This window comes from Calliopsis andreniformis, chromosome 5 (genome assembly GCF_051401765.1).
Source record: "Calliopsis andreniformis isolate RMS-2024a chromosome 5, iyCalAndr_principal, whole genome shotgun sequence".
In the NCBI taxonomy this organism is placed as follows: domain Eukaryota; kingdom Metazoa; phylum Arthropoda; class Insecta; order Hymenoptera; family Andrenidae; genus Calliopsis; species Calliopsis andreniformis.
The window spans coordinates 22,594,565-22,621,446 of record NC_135066.1 but is presented as its reverse complement, the minus strand read 5'-3'; the positions used below and the strand labels follow the sequence as shown (position 1 = coordinate 22,621,446).

General features: G+C 32.1%; 1 protein-coding gene and 1 long non-coding RNA gene across 2 annotated transcripts in view; both read left to right on the top strand.

Annotated features, from left to right (window-relative positions):
* Positions 1 to 26,882, top strand: part of LOC143179994 (transmembrane protein 114) — a 102,063-nt gene that overhangs the window by 8,800 nt on the left and 66,381 nt on the right. The gene's annotated exons all lie outside the window — the stretch shown is intronic.
* Positions 15,566 to 17,448, top strand: LOC143179229 (uncharacterized). Its single transcript, XR_013001917.1, has 2 exons — positions 15,566 to 16,419; positions 16,491 to 17,448. It is a non-coding gene; the product is annotated as an uncharacterized LOC143179229 (long non-coding RNA).

Genomic DNA, 26,882 nt, shown 5'->3' with positions numbered 1-26,882 from the left:
CTTTTCAAGAATTTGCCTTGCCATTTTTCTATGAATGTACACTTACTAAGAATCTACACAGGAACAGTTTCCCTCCATCAGATTATATTTGTATTTCCGCTGTTCAGACGTTATCTTCTATATCCCACATTTTTCTTACACAACCAACGAAGCCAGGAAACGTCTGTGTTTATTCGAGGAGAACTCCCCGGCTTTTGGCCATTGTATTTATACCATCCAATCAAAACAGACGCACTGCATACATCTGCCTTTAAACAGAGTTTGAACAACAAGATAGAAAATCGAGGATGACCTGCGCACCAAAATTCTGAATAATTTTGTAGCTGATTATTGGGACAAGTTAACCCTGATGTGAGCCCTATCCATTGCTCTTGAAAAGGCAAGCAGACTTGGAAGTTCTGTCAGAAGTAGCTCATCTAGGTGCTGCCTCTAATGAATGAAGCTAGAACCTAGGAAAAGTGTATTTTCAACAAGTGCTCTAGTTTTGCAAATATTCTTCAGCTATTCTCCTATATGAAAGTCTTAGGAATTCATCTTTGAGAAATATTCGCATATAGAAGAAACCTGGCAACCAAAAGTATAGCCTCGGTTTTACAGCAGAATTTTCTCAAGACTTTTCTTTTCCATGGTGGTTATAGACTCTCTACGACTTCCTATATTCATAGCCTTGTTTAGGAGCTTCAGGGTCCTAGCTCTGAGCTTATTCAGCTCAATATTCTTCTCGGACGCCCTTTTGATATTCTTTCTTTGCTCTCTTCATGCTTAGTTGTGCATGACTCCCTTTGAGCTCTTCGGTATAAAAGACTCAATTAATGGGTATTGTAGTTGCTCGACTGAGAGCCGCTTCGGCCATCACGATCGAGAGCCGCGACTATCCCTACTACTTCATATTCTTGGAACGATCGCGCTCGAACTCGGCGCCGGAGAACAAGGTGGCAATAAAAAACAAGGATAGTATTAGGGATTAAGAATAGAAAAAATTGAAGTTTCTTATTTGCAAACGGATATTCACGCAAGTAACATCAATCGATTTCTTGTGCTCTTCCGATGAAAATGATAATTTATAACAATGATATATGAAACTTGGTTAGTTGATAAACTATCCTTATTAAAATTTATTTAGAATCCAACAATTCTTACTCACGGAAGGAAGATCAACCCATATCGTATATATATATGTATATTACATGTATGTTACATGTATGTTACATTAATATATACCTATATATGTGAAATAATATATAATTCTGTAGTATATGTGCAAAAAGAATTAATGGTACGTAGCGAATTAGTAAATCGAAGCACGGATGAGTAAGCTCTTTCTTTCCACAAATTAAGTTCTTATGTATCTTTGTTATAAATAATCGGAATCATGTCGTGTTTGATATCATTTTCATCGAGAGAGTACAAGGAATAGATTGATGCTACTTGCGTGAATATCCGTTTGTAAATAAGAAACTTCAATTTTTTCTATTCTTAATCCCTAATGCTATCCTTGTCTTCTATAACGTCATTGATTTCGTGCGTCGAGCTCGAGGCATCGACGGTCGAGCGAAACCCTTTTTTTTGCTTCTGCTGTTGTATACCAATTATCTCCACGGCCTAGAGCAAAGGAAGCCGAATCGATTACCAGTCACATTAGAGGCTCGCACCCAGACCTGAATGCGACTCTCAATCGAGCAACTATTGTACCTGCACTAAGCTACCTGACACAGGCCTCTTTAAGCTGAAGATCCATGATATTCATCAATTTGAAACGTTACGCATTAAAAATGTAGTTTTTAAACCTACGTAATTATATTTGTAAATTCATCCCAGTAAAAAGTATTTTCAAAACCAGACTGCTTAAGAGATACTTCAAGAATCAATTTCTAAGCTAATATATTTTAAAAGAATGCACAGAAAGTAGCAAAAGATGTCTTATTCATATAGTATAATGTAATTCAATATTCTGTTACATTCCTTTGTTGCAGTAAGAATAAGATTCCTTTAAAATTGGGTACAAAAGTTAATTTACAAAGGATTTCCTCTATTATTTATAGTACAATTTAAAAAATGTGATTTTTAGTAATAGTATACAGTAGGTCTATGTGACTCAGTGACTAAAAACAATGAATAGAGGACTGTTGTTAGAAAAGAAGAAATAGACCTGTAGTTGTCGAATACATACGACAATTCTTAAGAAAATGTACTCAAAAAGGTACTAAAATGTTAAATATTTGCTGCAGAAAATTGTCTAACATTTGATCAAATAAAACCTTTTCAACTCTTGTTTATTTCCGCATATACATACTTTCTTTAGTCCTCATTTGATATGATGGAGGGCTAAGTTGGTTTTTAATATTTAATATGAATAATATCCATAACACTAAAAAGATTGATAAATTGATATATATATTGTTAAACGAAACTATAAAATATATATAAAAGCTATGCAATGAGTGTCGGTGGGCGTGGCAGTAAAACACGCTACCAGCTTATTATGTACCTGCATTCGTAATGACGTACTGGTAACAATTATTGTTTCATATAAGGTTTTTTAAGAGGAACGTAGCAGAGTTTAACTTTTATCTTATTTTTTCAATTCTAGTACAAAAAGTACAATGAAATTTGAATGTGCGTATTTAACTCATAACTATGAACACCTTTCTTGAACAAATTCGTGAGTCACTGTATGTATACAATGGAAATGAAAGTATAATCGTACAATATGAGCGTTATTTAGTGGCAGTAAGTAATAAAAACCTGAAGTGGTGTGAGCGATAAAAAGATGGAATCACATGTTTAATCAGCGTAAAAGTTCCGCGTGCCACGCAATTGTCGTAGGTCGTTGAGAAATTATTTAAAAATACATTACGGACGGGAAACTATTTCTGTCGAAGACCAGCCGCTCATACGTGTTCGAGTCTTGTCGTTTTGGGTTGAGCCAACTTCACGTACGCGATCTCTACTGACACGTGTCGATGTTCGGTGTCAATCGCCTATTAACGTGACTCTATCGGTTCAATTTACTGAACAGTTATGAAAATCAATTTATTGGAAGTCTAAGCTAATCTATCAATCACCAATAGGATTCGTTATCGATTTTATGAACTTTGTTTTACATTAAACAAACTAAACAATTCAGATTCTTAAATTAGAAACTCAAATTATAAAACAACAAGAAATTCCCTTAGCCCTTAACAGCCCAATAGTATCTGCTGAACACATTTGCAAATTGATTTGCATACAGAATCAAACTTGTTTATTTTATTGCAAAATCACTTATTTAGTTTATCCCTTCTTTTACCTCCTAAATTATTTTATCAAAGATTTCTAAAATAAAACTAGATTGTTAACGATTAAGTACCAGGTATAATTCAAAAAGTTTTTAAATAAAACTGGGCTGTCAAGGATTAAGTACCAGATATAATTCGGTACCTCAAAATCAAACTTTTACCCAAGTCCTTTTTTAAGAAAGATTTTATATAAATTTTCTTCATTTGTAACGTAAAGGAAATAGATTCTTATTATTCTAATAAGATTAAATAAAAACAATAAGATATTGCACAAAATCCAATTCTGAAAAAATAGACTTGGATTAGTTTTGCTTTCAAATAGAGAATTGATTTAGAACGTAAATGCAGATTTTAATACATGACTTTTTAAACTAACTATTATATACGTCACGCTACACATTTACCCAATGTATGCAAATTTATAAAAAGGGTTCCGTATTCATTCGTAAATCGTAGATTTCAATATTCATTGACAATTCTTTGTACTAGAATATTTCTACTAATTATTCTTAGAAAAAAAATAGCTCTTAAACTATTTCTGTTTTTAAGGCTTCTGTACTGTTCAAATAACTATTACATACAAGTATTATCAAATTAATTGCTATCACAAAAAATAATGTAAATTCTATTTTCATTTAATAATGTATACCTTAAATGTCATAACATTATTAAAAATCTGTAAACTTTTCGTCAACTGAATTTTTATCCAAAAGCGTTAAAATGTACTCAAAAAATGCACAAGAACGCTTCTTGCAGTGAATGTTCAATGAGGTTTATTTATTTCTGCATTATCCAATTAAAAACGTAACTAAAGTTACACATTATCCAACACTTGTATAGGTCTTATATTTCCGAACAAAATATTGATCGCGCCTGCTGAGCGTTGTTCATATATGCCTGACAATTTTAACGCATAAAGCTGTGAACTTACCCGACGATGACGCCTTTATGGACAGATTATCGTATCCATTAATTTTCCTTCGTATCTAGAATAATGTTTCTCAGTTATGTAGCTAACAATAAGCTCAAGTGACTAAAGTTATCTAAAATTGCATTGTAGTTTGAAGACTAATTTTTTGTAGAATAAACTCCTTTGAGGTTGTTTGTGTATTTAGTACGTGATGCCAACTTTAAAATATTACACACGTATCTTGGGACTGTACGTCAATAAAATAAAACTTGGACAAAATGAAGACCAGAATACTGCCTTGTAATCGAGACTATGCGATTGAAGTAAAAGAATAGATCTCTGTTTCGAGTGTTTGTTATTTCTATTATCGCAAAGTTGCTGTTCCATTAGCTCGACCTATCTAGGGAACAATCCTGACTCTATACTATGTGGCTAATCTCGCTGTCTGGCCAGCTAACTGATATAGACAGATCGTTGGTAGTTATGGTGTTTGTACCAACAAAAATCATTCCCTTGTCAGTCAGTCATTAGTCTCTTTAATGCAAATTCGGTCGGAAACAAACAAACCCTCGTATGCAATGATGGCGTATTTCCACGCCTTCCCTCTTGGCTCGGAGCGAGGATAACGTCGGTGGAAATTTAGGAAGGCTATAACTTCGTGTTTTGTGGTTATATTTGACAGTGAGACTCATAAACCTTCCGAGACGATCAATCATCGACGGAGAAGGAAGTGTGAGAGTTAAGATGACGATAGATCGATGGCTATCTCCTTCTCAGCATCATTATCACTACTGTTCTTCACCCCACACATTTTTCTTCAAGCAGGAAATCGAGTGCTCTCCCTTATCGTTTCTTCATACCTTCCCGACTGACTAGAAAGAAAATAAGATAAAAAAAATAAATGAAACTTGAATTACTGGTTTGCTTATTATGGTATATTCTGGTTTAAACTTGGTTGTAAAGAGGATTCCTTCTGATTTTGTTATTCAGAGACTGTCAATTTAAAATAAAAATTTATGTTTTTATTTCTGTAATTCTAAGAAAAGAGAGTGTATGTAAATTACATGTTTTTATTTTGAACAAATTGACTTTTGAAGTATTGAACTGTGATTGTGTATTATGAACTTGGGTTTTGTTATATTCTTGTTTTTGAGGGAAAATTCCCACTTAAGAAAATTTCTTTTTATTCCATAAAAATTTCGGTTTGTAAAATTGTGCTTCTAGAAATTTGGCAGGCAGTGTAGTTATTACAATGACATCTTGAGCACAACAACGCTAAGAAGAGCAGCTGAGAAGAATTTGCAACAACAACAACCATTTTTGAACTCATGCCAAATATTTTTTCCATCAGTTTCTGAGGCTGTCATTGTCGTGCGCAGCATTAGGCTTTGTGCAGTAAACATCGTTGAGGGAAAAACGAGCATTTAAAGCGGGAGAATGAAAGTATAATTTCATCTCGATAGAAGCTTTGAAATCAGAAACGAGCTTAAAAAATTTAAAACACTGGTCTTCCAAATATTAACAATTAGAATTTTTACCTTTTCAGTGACTTTGCGTAGTGGAGACACAGGATTTCTTTTTTAAAGTGAAAGGTTAAGATCATGTGCACTTTACGAGTTTATTAGTGACCATGGTGAAATTATCAGTGAGCCACATATATAATCATATCAGGTGATAGAGATCAATGTTTTTTAGGGAAACACTTTTGTAGTTAGTCTAGAAAGGAGTGGACGTGTAGTTAGTTTAGAAATATAGCGTGGTCACAAAATGAATCGGAAGGTGAACATGTTTGGGACACTAGAACAAGTGAAGTGACAGAAATATTGGAAAATGAGGGTTTTAGCCTCTTGTAAGACCACGATTAGTTGTTATTATCTGTTCATATTAGATGGTACTTCTAGTTCAAGCCTCAGTCTACCACGCTATATTTCTAACTTCTGGGCAAACTGTATCTTCTTTTTGTAGCATGTCAGAGAAGTTGATATATGGTGGTGGTTTCTCTTGTTAGTGCTACTTGCTAAGATTTGCTCGATTAAGCTTTGTATGTTACATTCCTCGCAGATGTTTTGTTCGGTTTTGCGATAAATCAGAAGTGTGTCCAGTTTGTATGGTTTTTCAGTCTTGTTAACATCACTTAATTAATCTCTTAGACTCAGTTAGATAATTCGACTGATGTTTCTTGCGTTATTACGGATTTTGTGTATATTAGTAGGTTTTGAATTTTTCAATTCTTCATTTCATACCTTTTATCGTAGCCTGTAAAAAGTACTGTATACGGCTGCAAGGTGGCCGTTAGGACGGCACTTAAACCCACTTTTGTTCCCTTTACGGACATCGATTAGTAAATCTAGCCGATATTACCAAATTACGACAGTACAGACTCTACAATTACGTCTGAGTAGATCGACTTATTTCACTATCAATTGGATCCACACTTCTTTTGTCTGCCAACTTCTTATCGGCTGTATACAGTACTTCTGAAGATACTTATGGAGTATAGGCAAATGATCTGTTGTAGATATGTTAAAGCTAGCGTGTTTAGCTGCCATGTTACTTTCCTTATTTCCATTGATAAAAAGTCCAGGGTTGTTTTCTAGATAGTTCGAGCCAATGAAATATTGACTTTGTGATAATAGAAATAACAAATACCGGAAACACAAGTGCATTCCTTCATTTTAAAAGTGAAATCAAAAGAAGGCTAATAATAAATAATCTAAAAAATTAGATTTAAGAAAACTTGAGTGGACCACCTTATATTGATACAACATTATAGAGTCAAAAAATAGTTCCACATAAACTTAATATAAAATGTAGATAATATAGAGTGAAAAAATAGTTCCACATAAACTTATAATTAGTGTAGATACTATCCAGCTTGTGTCGAAACGACACTGTGCCGTTATTTCCTATTTTATAATACAATGACTTACGAATTTATTTACGAAGACTTATTATATTCACATGTTTAAATTCTAAACAAAATTTATTTTTCGTATTAAAATTAATATGCCCAGTCTATCAAAGACGTTGCGCTCCTAAAAAAGTATTGACTGAAAAATAGTGAAGAAAATATTTCATCACTAATAAAATCTACGAATTCTTCTATCCGTATTCTATTCTAAAAGAAATTCAACAAGAATTTGATGAAAATATCGTCAGAAATCGTCGTTAAAATTGCCCTGATCCACATATGGTTCATCCAAAAACAAGACAAATAAACGGAAAAAATACTGTACAGTAATTTTTACAATCGATCAATGCTCTGGGTACAAGTGAACGAATCTATCAGTCACTATACAGAGTGTTTCATAACATGTGATATCCACTCTGGGAGTTGATTGTATGCTTAAAAGCAATAAAAAAAAGTTATATAAACACATCCTATCTGTCTTCATTTATAAGATGTAATGAACTTTTTTTTAATTACCTTTAGAGAAGATGCTCAAACTGATCACCTTGCATTTGAAGATAAGCCTGTACTCGTCTTGTCAGCGATCTGGTTACTCTCTCTATCATATCTGGTATTTCTCGAATTTGTTCAAAGCCTTGCCCTATTCTATTTTGTAGTATTTCAGTATTTCAGATTTTAAATGTCCCCACAAATGAAAATCTAATGGATTCAAATCCAAAGAATGAGCAGGCCATGCAATACTATCTTCTCAACCAATTCATTTATTCGCAAAATGTTGATTTAAAAAGTGTCTAGCTACTCGACGAAAATACGGCAGAGCTCCATCAAGCATAAATCACATACAAAGTTTAATATCGACTGGAACTTTCTCTAATATTTCGTGTAAATGTGTGCTTAAAAGATCAACATACTTTATGCCTGGTAGTTTCGCATCAAGAAAAAAGGTCCAGTTAAAAACCTTACTTACGAACTATTGCGGTCTATGGAAAGAGAGGCTGAACAGAGAATTTGCCCTGTTTACACAATTCATTATATCTCATAAACGAAGACAAATAGAATATGTGTTTATGTGACCTTTTTTATTGTTTTTAGGCATGCAATCAACTCCTGAAGTGAGTACTACGTGTTATGAAACTCTGTATAATACAATACAGGGTGTCGCAGTAGTAATGGTACATGAAAGAGGATGATTCTATATAAAAAAATATGTCGAAAATGTACAATAAAGTCTTTTCATGAGGTTCTGTTTTCAGGAAAATCGACTTTGAATATTTTTTAGATACAGATACGCTCCACTGTGGTGTTGGTTGATCTCGATACAGACCATTATTTACTTTTCCATTTATATACAGTGCTATGAACATGACTTCATATGTTCATGATACAATTTCATGATGTATTTTCTTAAAGTATTACTATGTTTCGCTTATAACTATCAGTTTCTGTGAACTAGTCACAGTGGTAAGATATAATCATCAAGAACACGTTGGTAAAGCATTTTCGCAACTTGCATATTTTCAAAGAGAAAAACAAACTCTCGTCGAATGTAGCTCTTCTCAAGTTTTCAGTTACTATACAATCATGAATTACGTTAAGCGATGAATTCTGGAAAATGTAGAAGTAAAAATTGTGAAAAATGTTATACAAACCTTTCCATTTCACATAGTTTGCAGTATGTTATACTTAATGTTAATGACTTCATCTTTATCATACATTAAGAATGCAAAGTCCTATGTTTCGTGATTTTATCCCAGAAATGGGTTTTTGCTGTTGATTTCTCGAACAATATTATGAAGATATTTTTGATCGCATATTATACAGATCAATGAAGCGAAATTTACACATGATAGCATTCTAAACGTAGGTACACAATACTCGTTGACGGTCATCTGAAAATCTACGTAATATTTTAGATACTCACTTTCAAAGACTATGAAGCAAATATAAACATCTAGGTCAGAATAAATAGAAATGAAATTGTAGAACCTCATAATATCCCGAATAATGGAAATAGAATACTGTATAAAGTCCTTACGTGATGACCTATTCACTTTGTTAGATCTCTGTATGACGGAATCGCACTGCATTTTTCTCGAGAAATTACCAATTTATTAGCAGGTAACCTGAATGTGTATTGACTACGGTTTTAATAATAATTGGATTTGTCACCTCGTGACTTTTATTCATGGGATTTTCTTCCATCAACAGTTTATTTTAAGGATAATAGGAGCCTTTAGAAGTCAAAAGCAATCATGTAACACCACGAGTAGCATTTTGGACGATTTCTGTGTTAATACAGTAAATTTTAAAAATTATGAGATTTCTATTCACAAATCCACTCTAGGCAGATAAACGCAGATAGCGGTACACAAAACTGATAAATAGGCGGCAGATCTTTAGGCCTGTATGGGATTTTTAAGTATGTAAGAAGTTACGAAATATGAAAAGTAATTTAAGTGCGAAACAAAGTTTCATTTAGAATCTATTTCTTTAACTGTGGTTACGAAAGTATGCATTTGCATAAAAGTTTGGTGTCTACTGATAAGGAATCCACATTACATATGATATTAACGCTATTTGTAAATGATATATGTTCTGCATCAAAATCCGTTTAACCAGGTCATAATGAAGTGTACGCGTGTGTACGTAAATAGTGATCGAAGTCGATTTTCTCTAACACATATAAAAAATTACATTCTAAATTTTTAATTTAATTTGGAGATGTTCATAAAACATTTTTCTAATCATAAAAACAATGAAAAAAGTGTATGTGCATATATGCCAGAAAACGCTTAATTTTTTAGTTATATGCTATTTCATATTACGTAACACGTTAGTCTAGTACTTTCCCATGGTTAATACTTAAGTTCTTTAAGATCGTGTTAGGCTCAGAAATATTCCGGCCTTTTAAATAAGTAAGGTTGAGTCATGGATTTTAACCCTTTTAATTACAAGCCCCTAATCACAGGTATAATGGAAATTATCAAGACATTGTTTACTTAGTCTTCATGTATCAAGAGTACTGTAATCACCACAAACACTGTTAGTGGTAAATGAAATTTTGTCCACATGTTGACAAATTTTTCCAAAATACACTAATGAAAAAAATTGTATTCCACACATTTATTCAATAATTTAAAAGGTTAAGAGTTAGACGAGTTTTAAAGTATATATGTACCGATAGATCGGTTTAAGGCAATTTTAATACTTCGTCTTAACACTGATAGATCAATAATTTGGCACTAATTGTAAGAGAGTTAAAGAGGGTATCAGACCGTACGCAATACAGAATAGCGCATAAATAAAAACTGAAGCTTTAAGCATTTTCCAGCATACGTGAACATGAACTTTTCTATTTGTCTTCGTCTCTAGAACCTACACTCCAAAAATGTCCCTATGTTTGGAAACACACTGTAGAATCATTCCTTTCCTCGTTGTATCATAATTACTGAGACCGACCACACTGATTTAGCTTTGTGACGTAAAGAAAATCAAAGGAAATGTGTCATAAAGATAACGAAATTTCCCTATAGACAATATCAAGAAAAATTTGAGAGGTTCTGAAAGCTGCGTGTGGCAGCTCCATTATCGAGAGAGAAGTTGTCGAATTAAATAAGGGACGAGGAGGAGATGACGCTTCTCATTTTTCTGATCATTGAAAATTTTACGAACTTTCTTGTAGTACAGTTTGTAAAATTCAAATTTATAACAATGTAATTGCTAGTCAAGAAATATAGTGAGAAGTATATAATTACGTTAAAGAAATTGTATTTTATCTCAATTTATTGAAAGTGGTGAAAAATAATAATTTAAAAAATTCAAGCACAATTCAAACATTGAATGGAGTTTTTAAAACGTAACAAAAAATAATACATTACGTAAAGAATGCTTTTCGTTTTTCTAAATCATTCAACTATATATATATATAATATCATTTACTGTCTCAAAGACGATGTCTAACGTTTGATACTCGTTTCCCGAATATGTTTCCAAAAATATGAAGCTATAAAACCTGTCTATAAAAAATTCCGAATTATGTGACAGTTTTTTGGAAAGTAAGTTAGTTTCTATAAAAGCTTTCCTTTCTATTGGAAGTCTTTAATAATAGCTTTTATTTTTATCGACATCTTCCATGTTCAATATTCACATCGTTAGCTATATTGTCTGTTCTAGGTAAATATACTTGCGTCTAAAAAATATAGTATCGACGGCTTTGCAAACAAACAGTAAATTCTTGCAAAAATATAAAATTTTGGTATGATATATTTTTAATGAGAGCCATGTTAGTCATGATAGTCTATTTACAATTTAAGTCGGTAATTATTGTATTTGATTAAGATCAAATACCATATTTGACGAAATTACGTCTAACAATAAAAATATTGTCTCTTGGAATACATATTTTCCATATATTCACCCTATAAAAGTCGCTCAAATGATGACGTTGAATATTAAACTTCAAAGAGTGTATAATAATAAATCATATCTATATAGAGTATTTTTTGCAGAAATGAAATATGTACGTAGTTCGAGTTCAATATTTCTTTTAAGTAACTCTGGCTGGGGGCTCAAGGATGCTCTCTTCCGTCTCGTATTATTCCTAAGATTAATTTTGAATATTTTGTCTCATTTTTAGTTTCTACGTTCAATTTTTATTCAGTTTTTTTAATTTTAAAATGTAAACTAAATTTTCTTCTGAATTTAAGTACGTGAACTTAATAATCTTTCGTAAAGAAACTCCTGAGTTTCTGTGTATAATTAAAAAAATCTTGGAGAATACTATTTTTGCAAGACAGTGGATTGATGGACATTTCAAATTACTTTCATATTCAACTTATCTTTACCCAACGAAAATTTTTTCATACAAAAATAATACAATCATAGAATCAGTCGTAAGTAATGTTTTAAAACAAAAGTCATAGAGATTTTTAATCTCTAGAAATAAAAAATGGCGACGTTCAAAAAAGACATTATAATTTTTGTAAAAAAATTACCTTTTGTTTCATCTTCTACAGTCAAATTTTGTAAACAGTGGCTTAGTTCTAGTTCGGATGAGATAGAGATGCTTGCCAAGTTGCAAGTAAATCAAATGATTAATTTCTAAGATATCATGCTCGCCAAGTGGAAAAATGTCATTTTAAGAAAGACGCATTTAAAGTAGCGAAACACTTCAATTTCTGTTTACGTGCCGCTATGTTTAAAGACTTGTAGCACTGCTAATTTTTCAAATTCCTCTATAATACCATAGGATTGTGTTTTTGAAGAACTATAAGAAAATATAAAAAACATTTAATTTCTTTCAATCAGGTTCTACTGAATGATAATTTTGTTTCAAGACTGCTTTCCTCCTGGTTTTATTCTTTATCGAAAACCACTCTGTATCGCAGAACATTATATGACAGCTAAAAGACAGGAAACGACTTTGCAGCGTGGAAAAAAGGCGACAATACTCGAAAATAGCAACGGTGAGTGCTGGGTGTAGATCTAACAGTGGCACGTTAGTTTTATCAGCATTTATAACTCCATGTGCGTCTCATGCGGCTGCAGCTGTGGTTAAATAAACTACGTGCACCGTCGGCTCCCAGTGCTCGCCATGTAAACGAATAAAACAATGCTGAGCGCATTGACGTCATAGAACGCAATAAAAAACGATGAACATTGATAATGTCAAATGACCAACATTTACGCGTCGTTAACGGCTCAAAATGAAACAGAAAGCGCACGTGTGCTTTGTAATTTTAGCTACGCGTTTACACGCTGTTTCCAGCGACTTTTTCCCTGTTCTAACTGGTTTTTTAATCAATATTTTAAAAATATAAAGACTGAGGAACTCGTAACGAATTGTGATCAGAAATCAGAAGAGGAGCTTACAATATCATGGAACCTATACAACATTTTAATTGATGAAAAAAATTTAATTAATAGAAATAAATACGTTTGCATTAATATGAATAATATGTGGATCAGTCCAATTTGAGCCATGATTTCTGACGTGTTTATCAAATTCTTATAAAACTTCTAAATTCTCTTCATTTTTTATCGTTTAACATATTTAATAATTAAATTGCCAATATTTATGCTTTTATGGGAATTTTAAAAGTGTAAAAATTTCTGGAATGGATACGATGTGCAAAAATATACAGAATATGAACTAGATAAGAAATAAACTTAAAAACTGAAAACGGGTAGACGCATTGATTTTTGTTTATAAGGAAAAATTTCTTCTAATTTAATTTCCTTTTTAAAAAATAGAAATTCTATCTTCTGGTCGTCCATTGAGATATAAACTACGGTTTTTTTTTAAAATGGACTTAGGCTGGATGTAGACCATGTAGATTTTTGTTATTGTAAACATTGCAACGTCAGCGGCTGTTAACTAAAGCCTTGTTTAAATTAGTCAAGTTACTTAAATTCGAGTGGCTGGAATGTAAGTGATTTGGACCAATTTGACCAATGTGAACGTGTTATTTTACTTGACTTGAGATATGCTTTCAAGCTTCATGTGAAATTGACGTTTTTTTAATTTTTCCTTGTCTCAAAATTGTTAGATTTGAACGACCTGCGCATGACAGTTTTCTTTTGTTCCTTTTTATACTTAACTACAGGCGATTCGCAATGGCGTGCGTGGAAACATTTGCTGTATCATTGAAATATTATAATAAACGCAAAGTATATTTAGTGTAGTGCTGGACGTGATGACTTATTTTCATTTGCGTTCCTGACTCTTGCTAATATGTTATGGGCCCAGGGGGAATATCGCATTAATGTCTCAGTCGAAATCAAACGTTGAAAATAGAACACGTGCTCACGTAGAGGTTAAGTGCCGAAACGTGAACAAAACTGATTGCGTCAAACATCGTACGCATCGAAGTGCTAACAAAAGAAAACTATGATACGTGGAAATGCAAATGCGTGCATTATTAATTAAAAATGACGCATGGTCATACGTTAGTGGTGAAATCCGGAAGCCAGAACGAAGGGAAGGAGACGAACAATCAGCAGCAACATGCATGGCTTGGAAGAAGAACGATGAAAAAGCTAAGTCAGATAGCATATTATCTATAACTGCTTAAAAATTGAAATAAATTAAATTTTGCGAGATGTCGCACGAAATGCGGTCACGGCTAGAAGAGATTTATCAATCGAGAGGTCCAACGAAGAAAGCAACATTGCTGCAACGGTTAATACTTCATAAAATGAAGGAAGACGATGATATTCGTGTGCATTTAAACAAATTTTTTGATGCTGTTCATAAGTTGCAAGAAATTGTCGTCGACATAAACCCGGATGTACAAGCAATCATGTTGCTATATAGCTTGCCGAACACGTTCGAGAATTTTCGATGCGTAATCGAATCAAGAGATACGTTGCCAGAACTAGAAGTATCATGTGTGAAAATTGTCGAAGAATATGATGTACGAAAAGATCAAACGGTTAACGTTGTGCCAAACGCGATAATTGATTGCTGGTAAATTGCGTGGAAAACTGAATTTCTCGAATCGGAATAAAAATGTAAAATCGGAAAAGGGAACTTTTAAATATAAGTGTCACCGATGTCGACGAGTGGGACATAAAGCCTTGGAATGTAATAGAAAATTTGATAATGCGCGGCCGTTTGCGAAAAACGGAAACGTTATAAGTTATAAGAACATTGTAGAAAAGACATTGCATGTCGTAAATGTCAGCAGCGATAGTTGGTGTATCGATAGTGGCTGCACTTGACGCTTGGCATTGTCGTCTTAGACATCTAAATGTTTGGGGTATGAAGGAAGCTGCGAGAAAAGATGTAATTGTTAGATTAAACTCCAAGGATTTGAAGGGTGAATTGAATTGCGATATATGTATCCGCGGAAAAATGACTCACTCACCCTTTTCTAAGACTACTAATAGAGAAACGGAAATTCTGGAGATAATTCATAGTGATGTGTGTGGTCCCATGCGCGTACCTTCGCATGGCGGTTCAAGATATTTTCTTACTTTTATACATAGATGACTGCACGATATGGTGCGAAATATACACACTAAGAAGCAAGGATGAAGTTTTGCAAGCATTTAAAGAATTTAAAACTTACGCGGAGAATATTACAGAATATAAAATAAAATATTTACAATCGGATAATGGAACAGAGTAGAAAAATCGTGTATTTGATGATTTTCTGAAAGCTCATAAAATACAGAGAAGATTTTCTGTTGCATATTGTCCTCAACAAAATGGACTGGCTGAAAGAAAGAATCGGACTATTATTGAAATGACCAGGTGTTTACTTTTACAGTCTAATTTATCACCGTCTTTCTGGGCCGAAGCTGTATCTACGGCGAACTATGTGAGGAATAGGTGTCCCACCAAAAGCTTATCAGGCAGAATACCATATGAGGCACAGACCGAGAGAACACTGGATGTCGGGAATTTTAAAATTTTTGATTGTACCGTCTACTTCATGGATGGAAAGCCGAATAAGGGAAAGTTCGATCCACGATCAAAGAAAGGTATTTTTATAGGATACTCCACTGACTTCAAGGCCTACAGAATTTGGATACCTGATGAAAAAAAAGTAAGGGTAAGTAGAAACTTCGTAGAAAATAGAGTAGAAAATTCGTTGAAAAGTTCGATACACGAACAGAATATAATTATAATGAATTCTTCATGGAAAATCAACACAAGTTCTGCACGGAGGACGAAGACACAACAGAACACAAGAAATGTCAGGAAGTAGAAATTGAAATATCTCCTACTGAGGATAACCAAGGTCAACAAGGTCAAGATGTATAAGAAGACATTGAAGAATACTCACATTGAGAGCAAGAAACTCCAAGAAGAGGTCGAGGAATGCCTAGAATTGTACGCACCGGATTAAGGAAATTCCATTGAAACGGGCTCTATCTGAAGACAGCAGAGAAGAATGGTATGGAGTAATGGCGTTTGAAATTCTCGGCCCACAGACAGAGACATTGTCGAAAGTAGAGTGGTACTCACGAATAAATATGGAACGAACGGAGTACTAGAGCGAAGAAAGGCAAGGGTTGTTGCTCGAGGTTTCGCACAGCGTCCAGATGTTGATTTTAATCAAACGTTTGCACCGGTCGCTAGACTCAGCTCTATCCATGCCATGAATGCTATAGCTACAAGGTATGAGATGGAAATGCATCAGCTTAACATAACCACTACATATTTGAATGAAAAAATCGAGGAAATAGTATTTATGGATTTACCAGAACAACTAAAAGAGACGTTGGAATTCATACTCAGAATGAGAAATTACTATCCTGAAAAGGAAAAGAAAGTACGGAAGATACTTGAGGAATTAAAAGTTGGCAATAAAGTATGTCTCCTGAAACGTGCATTAGAGTTGTACCATCTAGCGCAAACCCATGTATGTATTTCACTTTTCAGGGAGAAGATTTGTTAATTGTCCTGATCTATGTAGATGACCTACTTATCGCTTTTCGGAATTGAAATAAGAGATAACTTTAAGAGATTTTTAGCTCGTTCATTTGAAATAAGAGATCTAAAAGAGGTAGACCATTGTCTTGGAATTGATATTGTACATACTTATCTATAGTTGCGAGACCAGATATAGCGTATATGTACTGCGAATGTTCTTAGTCAATATAGTACATGCTATGGAGAAATGCACTGGATAGCGGCAAAGCGTGTTCTCCGATACTTGAAAGGAACAATGGATCTCGGAATTGTGTATAGTCGAAACCAAGAATCAATGATTGGGTATGCGTCTGCAGATCGGGCAGGTTGCTTGCATGATAGACGTTCTCATATTCGTTACACATAGATTCTTAGCGGCAGAGCGATTTCCTGGGAGTCACTCAAGCAGAAGACTGTCGCTTTGTCTTCTAAAGAAGCGGAGTATATCAGCTTGTTGAAAGCTACGAAGGAAGTTATGTACTGGAGGAAACTACTGACAGATTTGGGACTCCTGGAATTATCGGATATTATGATATTTGGAGACAATCAAAGTGCTCTTCGATTTGTTGAAAACCCGAAATATCATAATCGAACTAAACATATCATAATCGAACGACACCACTTCGTATGAGATGCTGTGAGAAATAATCTGATAAGTTTGGAATACGTGTCAACCGATCGTATGGCAGCGGACATTTTAACGAAGTTTCTGCCAGGACCTAAGCATAAGGAATACGTTGCTCGGTATGAAAACAATACAAATTGGTGATTATGCGCGTCTCGAGAAGAAGTGTTAGATTTGAACAATCTACGGCGGTTTTCTTTTGTTCTTTTTTATGCTTAATTGCATTCGGTACGTAATGCCGTGCGTGGTAACGTTTGCTGTATCATTGAAATATTATAATAAACACAAAGTACATTTAGTGTAGTGCTGGACATAATGACTTATTTTCATTTGCGCCACTGACTCTTGCTAATAAAAATACACATTGATTAATGCGTATTATACTATGCAGAGCAAAGGGCCTAGCCGAATAAGGACGTCCAACAATGCCGCCAAACCAAATTCAATTTGAAATGGGCCATTCGATGGTTTATCACAAAAAACTAGTTTGTGCCAATTTTCAACCCTTTATCTCAACCTGGGGGGTAGTAATGGAGGTAAATAGAAAATCACGTTTTTTGGAAATTACTACTTGGAAATTACCTTATCGAATAAAAAATTCGACAAAAAATCAGAGATATTTCAGACACTAAGATATATGTTGTAGAATTATTTGAGATTTTTAAATCGATAATTGAAGCCGTGAAAAATAAAAAACGGAAAAGAATGCCAAAAAACGTGGATTTCGCATTGAAGCAATCTCAGAACTGCAATCATATTTTTACAGTAAATACATATTGTTGTTACTAGTATCTCTGATTTTTTTCAGATTTTTCGGTTTGGTGCGCCATATTCGAAAAAATCAAAAACCGATATTTTCGTCGTTTCTGTCGCGTCAGAGTAACATATACGTCGAATTTTCGTACATTCTTTAAAAGATAAATGTTTTGTTCAATATTCAAAACTTTTACAATGAGAAAAATAACATAACAATTAGAGAAAGTAAATAATAAATAATTTTTGAACTGAATTTAGAGTGCGAATACAATGTTATAACGTTACGTGAACTCACATTATATATTATAGCTCTGTTTCATATTATAGCAAAATTCATATTATAGCGGGTCTAAAGCAAGGGAAAACCCTTGGCTCACACTACGAATTGTCTATATGTAGTACGTAACGTGAGTTCACGTGACGTGATAACTCTGTTTCGTTGTGACATTTCGGTGATGACACTATGCGATCGATTAACAGCCGTCACCATTGTGGGATCGTAACGACAAAAGTTGTTCATCTGCATCCAGGTTTTACCAAGGGTTCCGACCTAGGCGTTTACAGAAACATTATTTCCGGCATCTTTATATGCATAATAAAATAAAGAAAATGGCAATCTGTTGTTTCACGGCATTTTATTTATTTTACAAAGTTAGTAACTCTGAAATAATTTAAAATATCACAAGTTCACTGCCTGTGATATTCTTTAATTTAAAAGGAAATTTATTGAAATTGATGAACTTGTTTTTGAGATATTTGTTCCGCCAGTTCGGGAAATGTTTGAAAAAAACGTGTTTATAATTGAGCCGTTAATAGTAAATCTATGCTACACCTGTCACTTAAAATTCTACAGTTTAATATCTAATTCTTTGATCATTTTAGGAACTTTGAAATTTCCTTTTACCTGTGCATTTTTCAATCACCAAAGAAGTAGAAGTCTAAAATAAACCAAATTTTTAAAAGCTCTAGACTGGAACCTCTATTTAAATCATTTTGTTTTACAGTCTCTATAAAACCTATGGTGTAAAATGGTAAAAGTACTAACATGGTGTAATAATGTTAGAAGGAATTATATCTTCAGTCAGATGGAGTTAGAAGATATCTAAAATAAATTAACACATAACAGTAACGTGTTACACGTTAACATTTTCTACCACAATTTTAACATTCTTTAATATGTCTAAATAATGTCTTCTCCCAAAAGAACTTCAATCCTAAATTGATTCTGAAGAAAGTATAAACATTCTATCTTATTTTTTTATAATTTTTTCTATAATTTTTACGGAGAATCTTTTCGAGATGAACGCACACCACTTTCTCAAAAACCAGAAGAAAATTAGAACTGAAGAAACAATGCTCACTTTGCTCTCAACGTATTTCTTTATGTAATCTTATTCAAATAACATGGTTACTAATAAGCTACTTTGGTGGGTGCAATCTAAAAAATTCAGTTCAATAAATATATATAAATAAGTAATTCTTTAGGTTCCTCTGCTGTCTGCTGTAACATCTGCTAACAACTCGTTGACGTTTAATACTGCATCCATAGCGTAGCGGTTATCATCGTTCATACTTAATACTTACACAAACTGTCAACAAGATATCTATCCACTCGTGTGTTTCATCATTGGCACCTTAAATTCATTTATGTTTTACGATTAAATGGGTTAACGTGTCAACAAAACTGAGCTTTAGCTATTATTGTATTTTCGCGAAGGGTTCTGCGATCAATTTGCAAATATAACGTCGTTAGGTTGCTTAGTATAATATTACAAGGCCATAGCGGCGAACTAGGACAAACTGTGTAATGAAATCAAGGATGGAAAAGATAATAATGCGCTCTACTTTGGTCACCGTGCTTGGTAAATAAATAATGGTATAATGCGGAATCTCGATTTACGTAAGTCCGAGACTTCAACATCGATTCTACATCATTCCTCATACGAAAATAGGGTATTGCGTGAGGAAAATGTATCCAATACTTTCAACACAAAATTTCAAACAATTATTCAGGAAGAAATAGCAACAAAGAAGCTTACAATGTTTTGTGAAATCAAAAAGTTATAGTACTTTAATCATTTTTTTCCTCACCTTTTTACATATTCATTGAAATTAAAATCTTATTTAATCTTTTAATTAACCATTACTTAGAAATAATGAATGGAACGAAGATTTGAATGTTTTGAAAATGTTAGAATATTTTCATGAAGCACATATTTACATACAAACTGTTTAAAATACACGAGTATAAATATTTCTTTGCAGTCGTTAAATAATTTGGGAAAGAAAGGGTTTACCCTATGAAATAAAACTCTTTCATGGAAATGCTTATTGATGTGACAATAACAGTAAAACTGATATTTTCACTGAACAGTGAAACCATTTTGAATATCACTAGTGATTAATTACTTAAACAAGTAATTATAGTAAGCTATGTCCATAGTGTAACTTAAATGAACTGCACTTCGAAGTGAGAAAATTCATGAATTCATATTAGCACTTACAACAGTAATTTTCCTTACATTTCAAATAAAGCTGATATAATTATTTTTATTGTTGGAAGCCCCAACGATATTTCATCGCATATCGTGAGTGAAAAATGCTGTGCTTGTAAGACAAAATAGCATATCATTACTTTTCATATATTTACATTCGAACTTATGGATCCTGATTTAAATTGAGAACTTGCAATTATTGTACTCTTATGTTTAAGAGAAGAATTCTCAAATTCAGGTGCACATTCAATATTTTCGCAAAAGAAGGTGTTTATTCACAATTTCTGTTATTCAGCATAACGACACATGACACAACAGTTCTCGAAATTTCTCTGTGTAACAGTTATGTAACTATACCACTTCTGAAGAGTCTAGTAAAGATATTACATTTTGACGAGCAATAACGTACAATTAATCTAACGTCAATTTCGAGCACATTTTGAATATTCAACCCAGATAGCGAACCATTGGAGGTGTCAAATCTTCAAATGATTGAAGTTCATCGCACATTTGGCTGAATTTATGAACAGCAGCATAGTGAGCTGACACGCAATATCGTACACAATAAATATAGCATGGTGGCTTCAGAACGTGGCTTTATTTTTAGGCTGTTAGCTTTTCTCAGAGAACAGTCAGTCAAGCTAGAATCTTTTACAACGTCGCGAAATTAATGAACTGAACGACCACTCTAATTTCACAGTGAAAATAGCCAAAATCTAAGATAGATAGGTGTTCACATCTTTACCAAGATATAGCAAAATTATATGTAAAATTCTCTACAAATGTAATTAAGATAGGTATATATGCTACAGGAAGAGTACATCGTATACAATAAAATATGACCGTTGCATGTTCATGTTTGCATTTTGTTAGAGAATATAATGAAATAATAAATGAATGATTGATTAATGTTTTCAAATAGAAAAAAAAACGAAGAAACTAACTATAGAAAAACTTGTTACATATAAAACAAATTTGAATATTTATTTTATAGTATAAAAATCTTTTCATCTTGATTGGTTAATACAACATATTACCAGTGCCGAAAATGCAAGTAAAGCAATAATATTGATTTGAGATAAATAACTAATCACACAGAAAATCAAAACAAGAAATTAATCACAATTTGAAATATATGTCTAGTATATGACACAAAATTTAATCATCATATATTAATGTTAAAGTTGTTAATTTATAAAATATAAAGCATAATTAACATCTAAAAAGTAAGGTCGACCAGATTGTTTTTAATAAAAGTGTTTATTGCTTACAAACAACTAACACACTGTCATTTTTTATTGAAATAGTGAGTACTCTGGGTACCAAAGTTACCACTCTTTACAATCTCTACTCTACATTAATGTTCTTTAATGATTTTAATTTCTATTTTATGAATTTCTTATTTTTTCTTAAAAAAGGCGAATCCAGAAACGAATTCATGAATGGCGAAATTGTGTACACTTACTTTATTTGCTATGTTGCGAAATGAAGCTACGAAATATAAGTTCGAATTAATCGGCAAAGGAAAATCAACTCGTATGAAATTTATTGGTTCAAATTCCAGGATGGAAAATACGTGTCCATTAATGAGGTATGAACGGGAGGACAACAATTTCACAAACTAGGTTAAAAACCGATAAATCTGAAGATCTCAATAGTGCCTTTTGTATTCTTGTCTGCTGTATTGAAATTATTTACCACTTTCAAACACCTGTTACACAAGCTACATCAAAGAGTCTTTAATGTAAATTTATCTCCTTATTTCTGAAGGGGATATTGTCCTTATGTAGGGATTTATTATGATCTCATTCATTTAACATTAAAATCGTTATTCATAATATAATAGTCGAAAGCATTGAATTCTTAAGAGCAGTGATGTAAAAATTTCTATTTACATAATTACTTAATCACTATAATAAAATTCATTAAATGATAGTGAATGTATGTAATGGAAGATAGCTTTATAATTGAAAAAAAAACTTGATAATTTTTGACTTGCGACAATTTTCTATCATAAGTGAAGTTGTTTCAATTGAATTCCAAATAAACATTAGATTTTCAAATTCATTTGAAGCTAAAGAAATAATCTATAGAAACTGATCTCGTGATCTTTATACAAGTAACATTTAAATGCATAATATTCTCAGAAATAATAATATGTTAAAAAATTCCGAGTTTAACAGACAAAAAACATAGGAAAATAATCAAGTAATTGTGAAATATAATAGTTACATATTTTCAAATTTGAAACTATTATAGAAACTAATAGGAAATATTATTGCTTATAATTATAATATAATTAATATTTTTTTAAATATATTTTTTAATTATATGCCAACCGTGAAAATTTATTAATAATAATTAACATTGCATAATTAGCTAATCTTAACAGCGATACAAAAATCGTTCACTTCAAATTAACAAGTAGGTATAACAATTCTAACGCTACTAATATACCTAATTACTAATTAATTTTAACTAATCTTAAGGACTCATTTAATGCTTGAGACACTTATTGAACTTAATTTTCTTATAAGATAATTAATGGGGAACTTTCATTTAGAGAAAGTACTGCTATCAATGTTATTTAAGCACTTTGAGTGACACAGTTGCGTGTACGTCACAGACGCAAGTTGAACACGAAGATCGTTTTTCACGTTCTCGGGAGACTCGTAAATTTTGGCTGCACGTGTTGCTATGATAAACACGTCCATCGACAAGTTAAGGCGTTAAGATACTTTTGGTTATCGTTTCATTGCCAGCAATATTTTCATTCTTGTGATATTACGATCATTTTGCAGCTAATATTGATGTTGAAGCTGAGACAGGCCTTGACGATGTTACAAGTATTGGCCAAGAATATTGATTTATTTGTGGGAGACTTTTTGAAGGTGCTTGTTGGGGATATTCTCACACTTAAAACTAGAAGTCGAAAACAGTTACGATATTAGTTCCGGTTCTTGAAACGATTACGAAGAATCAAAATGATACCATAATTGTTATGAGTGAAAAAGGTTTTGACCGATGTTGATTTCGGTTATGGTTCCACATTCGGTTCCACAGCTTATTATAATATCAATTTTAAAATGACTCTGAAATGATTTTGTATCGTTTTTGACACGGTTTTATGTTGGCTCTGACATAGTTCTACATCTATCGAAGTGGTCATATAGAAGTAGAAACTTTTAACTTGAAACGATTCCGAAAATTATTGTTAATAATTGATATATGAAAGTAGAAGAATACAAATTTTATCTTTGTATCCTTCAGTTCGGTCTTTTCGCAAGATTAAAAAATAGAGTAATCATTTTTCATGTTAATTTAGCTTATTAAAGGTAAAGTAATGAAAAAACTTAACAGTAAAGGAACGTATTAACTCATAAGCAAATTGAGAGGCAGCCTTGATGCACGAATTTTGGAGTGTAATGAATGAGAGTGAACTTGAGGTAATAAGTAGTGGAAAGCCATGTCAATCGGTTGGATAAAACCAATGTAGAACTGTTTTTGAACCAAACATTACAAAAACCGTTTCAGAATAGATGGAATTGGAGGTTGTGGGACCATAACCAGAATTGATATTGGCCGAAACTTTCTTCATTCAAACCAGTTATATCATAATTTTAAATCTTCATAAATGTTTCAGTTAGAACATATGTAATAGAACATTATGTAATAGTCATTGACATAGCTATTTTCGAAATCTTTTCAACTATTGATAAGATTTAAAACTTACACATCTAATAGACATATATGTATGTATAGAAGACTTGTTTATGAAAAATATCTTTCAAAGTTATTTCATCTCTACTCATATCTTTATTATTATACAGGATGTTCCATACACATTGTTGGACCACAGAGTTGTGGCATCAGGTGTCAGAAATTTTAAAAGGAGATTCTACATGTCAAAACAGCACAAAATAAAAAATGACAAAATAGCGATTAGGCCTTCGTTTCAGAGGTGTCAATTGTTATAAAAACGCCTAAAATTCGAAAGAAATGTATTTAACTTGGAACTTACTCTATTACCGGTACGTATTATATAGTGAGGTCAGACTCACTATATAATAGTATTTCAACCGTTTTCTTTGCAATTAATAATTTGGAAACGAAATCTGAAACATAATTTTGTCTTATTTTAGCATGAAGACTCACGCTCTAAATTTTCTGATACTTGTAGACGAATACCCTGTATACAAGTCAGTACGCAAAATAATTATTATATCATTGCCAGTATCTAATATAATTTGTTTTATTAATTTAGCTATAAGCTCTCCTTACAGAGAGAAATTATTGTGATTTATAACTTGAATATGTCACATTTCACAATATTTTGAACTCTTATTTACCTAATTTAATTAGTATAAATTGTTAGCAAAGCAAACTAGACCCTAGTTTTAGCAAAAAAAAATAGTAGATCAAATTTCAAGTATATCATTTTAACAAATTTGAAGTATTTTTAAAACATTTTATGTTGCTTCGTAAATTGTGTTTACTTTTGGACAAATTTAAATAATAATAGATAAATATGAATTTTCATGCGAATGTACCTTTCTCGTTGCATACTAGAAGCTCTGGATATGAAAAGCCATTTAAGCGTATTCCTGATGTTGATTAAATTTTTCTCTTTTCACGTATGCGAGAAGCAAATATACCGTTTTATGTCGAGCCAGGTTTCATTTCAGGACCATTTCAGTCGTAAAATGCGTATATCTCGTATTAGGTGAGTCAGCCTCTGGCACAATAAGTCGAGAGCTACTCTAATTAGAATCTTGATTAATGTACCGGGTCGACAGATGTAGAGTTGTAACAGAAATCACTATTATTTGTTAGAGAGGAATCTTTGTTCATATGACAATGAAAGAATCCATTACGTTAATTTAAAATAAGAAGTTATATGAAATTGGCGTTAGTAATAATATATTATCGTGAAAACTTATTTTTAATAAAATACATTTAAACAGTAAATGTTTGAATAACTTTAGAAAAAATATAAATACATTAATAATAGGATTATTTAGTAATATCAATAATTACATACCTGGTTATAGCGATATTGGTGGAAGTACAAACAGACGACGTGTTCCAGCCATAATATGTACAAATTGCTTTTCATTTACCATATAAATTTATAATATTTTTTCATTTTACATCATTTCATGATGCAGAAAAAACTAACGTAACATAATAAAGAATAATTATTAGAATTACTCTTAAAGTAATGGAACAAAGTCGTTTAAAACAGTGAACGGATTAAAAAATGATCACTTTTGTTGCTGAAATGTTACATCTCAAACTAACAAGCAAAACCTTAAAATTCATCAGAAAGTTTTCAGAAATATCCGAATGAATCTGATTAGACATTATTTAGCACCCATATTATAATTTTATTACTTTGTGACATTACATATAATTATACAAGTGGATTGTTCAGTTTCGAAAAATTAAGCATTAATCAATAAAGCAATAAAGTTACAAATTTGGCAAAAAATGGAGTTGATCAAGTTAGATTTTGAAAAGCTTACATATGAACTTCACATTTTCTTCACAATTTTACCATTTATATGCCTCGTATCTTTATTATTTCTCTGTAAATTCGAAATCTATTTTAATACAGTCAGGTATTAAAATAATTTTAATTAAAGTAGTCAAGTATGAAGCGACACTTATAAAAAAACGATTATACTTTGTCAGACAGATATCAAATAAAGAGTCGTCATAAATTACTACGAAACTACTTTACGTCGGCTGCGATTGTTGATCTCAAAAATCGATTATTCACGCATATCCCTGTGGTCGTACAATACCGTTCAAAAGCTTGATTTCTTATACCATTTATTATTGAACAAGGCAGGCTTTTTCTTATATATGCAGCTATTAAATATTTGTATTTATTAAAAATTAAAAGAATTTTTCGGAACCTATCAATAATTGAATAAATTTAGTCTTGAAAACTGTAAACTCAAAGTAATTTAGGTTTCCTCGTAATTTTTATGACAACTGTTTCAATTTTGATCCACCGTTTCATTCTACATAACTTAATTATTAAGTAACTATTTTTTTTAATTTGTTATGTCCGTGCATTCCATAACTATTTATGTATTTTGATTTTTTTTTTATTGTTTATAAAGCACACTCGATGCATATAATATTATAAAGTGGACCATGTTCTGTGAATAAATTAAATTAAGAATTAAATTTAAAGTAAAACAATAAGTTTAAGAATTACTAAAAAGTGCGCTTTAAAAACTACTATGTTTCGGAATCTAACTTTCTAATTCAACTTTGACTACCAACTATTCAATTGATCTGAACTTCACATTATCTTATGAACAACTTAATAATTAATTTTCACAAATTCGAAATTATGTAATGTGATTATAAAAAGGAAATCAGAATTTCTTTGTGAGAAAACACTTTCATAAAATTGTCATATTTTTTTTAAAAATAAGTGAATTGTAAGTGTATTTTTTGTTTTAAAGTATA